General features: G+C 44.5%; 1 protein-coding gene across 1 annotated transcript in view; it reads left to right on the top strand.

Moving 5' to 3' along the window:
* Positions 1-1,725, top strand: part of CACNA2D3 (calcium voltage-gated channel auxiliary subunit alpha2delta 3) — a 1,089,703-nt gene that overhangs the window by 1,019,789 nt on the left and 68,189 nt on the right. The window lies entirely within an intron of this gene.

Below are 1,725 nucleotides of genomic sequence, written 5' to 3'. Positions count from 1 at the left end.
GAGAGAGAGAGAGAGAGAGAGAGAGAGAGAGAGAGAGAGAGAGAGAGGCTGAGAGAGAGAAAAGAGGGCAGGGAAAAGGGGGGAGAGACAGAGAGACAGAGGGAGAGAGAGAGACAGAGACAGACAGAGAAAGACAAGGAGAGACAGACACAGACAGAGACAGAGAGACACAGAGAGAGACAGAAAGATAGAGAGAGAGAGGAGAGAGGAGAAAGAAAGACCCATTTTTTTCTGTAATTGTAGGGGTTGACAGATTTCAGCAAATTGACTGCCCAGGGACTACATACACACACACACACAATATTGAAACTTTGAGTTAGGGAAGACAACTGCATTTGTGTTTGGTCAATTCCTTAATAGTGGATGATTGGCAGGACACTGAAAACAAGTGTGCCAAATGATGAGGACATGGGTGGGTTGTGACCTGTCCAATGGGGAGAATACCCACATAGATGAGTTTATGGACCCCTTCTAAAGAGGAGGCAGAACCACAGCAGTGTCCTTAGAGAGTGTCTTCAGGAAGCTTCCTCCCAGAGCCTTGGTTTTCTCATCTGTAAAATCAGGACAGTGACAGCCAAACATGTCACCTCCCCCGAGAGGCGTGTGTTTTTGAAAGCTAAGTCGTTTTCTGAATGTGACTGACCACTGGTGTGTGTGTGTGGGGGGGGGGGAAGGCTTTTGTTACCAGTATTGTCTTTGTAATTATTGCATAGAAAGCACTTACTTTTTCAATAATTTTTCCTTTATCTGTTCCCTCATTCATTTGTGTACCTAATTACACTTTAGGATCATATGTTCCATGTTATGGAAACCTGTACTCCAGCGTTCTGAGAACCTGACTGTCTCACCCCTGATTTGAATGGGTTTGAACCACCTTCCTCCCTTTTTTGCCTGCATTTCTGTTTCTCATTGTAGGATCCAAGACCTAGAACTGGAAGGAACCTCAGAGGTGATCTAGCCAAATCAGACCCTTTACAAATGAACGGGATGGGGTGCTGGGCAGGGGCATGACAGCTGCTGCCTATGGAGAATTGGTCCAGTCAGGAGATAACCCCCCCCCAACAATCACTGAGTCTTTGGCTCAGTGACCAGTGGTAATTCCAAGTGATTGACCGAAGATCACAGTTTCTAAACATCAGAGGTGCAACCACTTGAGGCTTCACCTAGCCAAGCCTCTTCTTCTCCTGGTGCCCACAGACCTGAGCAATCGGCTTTGGCATTCACTGATTCCCTTGGTTTGTCTTGATGGAATTCCCCCTCCTCTCTCTTTCCCCCCTACCTTTTCCATCTCAGTCTTGTCAGGTTTCTAAAAGTTGTCACTTTCAGATAGAATGTTTTTGAAAACACGAATTCTCAATGCAATTAAGGATCAGGGTCTCCCTCCCCCTATTATCTTCCCTGGCCTCCCCTAGAGGAAACAAGCTTGCCTGCTTTTATGTCAGGAAACTTGCATTTCAAGTCTCTACCAATTACATTATATTTCAGAGAAATGCTCTGGAAATAGTGTCAAGACGGTGTTAAAGGAAAAGTCTGTTTTGTTTGGACAGCTTCTTTCCTTTAATGCTGAACTTTCCACTGATTTTAATACTTAGTCACTCATTTACTGATTGTAATAGCGTTCTTGACTTCCTATTGGCCTGATAATTTCCCTTGAAATATTCATTGTCGAAGAGTGATGCTGAGGAGAACAAGAATGCAGATTGTTTTGGATGAGTGTTTTCTCTG

Source organism: Petaurus breviceps, unplaced genomic scaffold (genome assembly GCF_028583685.1).
Source record: "Petaurus breviceps papuanus isolate PSGF00001 unplaced genomic scaffold, PetGlider_PUasm1.0 174, whole genome shotgun sequence".
Classification (NCBI taxonomy): Eukaryota; Metazoa; Chordata; class Mammalia; order Diprotodontia; family Petauridae; genus Petaurus; species Petaurus breviceps.
Note: the sequence above shows the minus strand (reverse complement) of the source record. Positions and strands in the feature narration are given on the sequence as shown.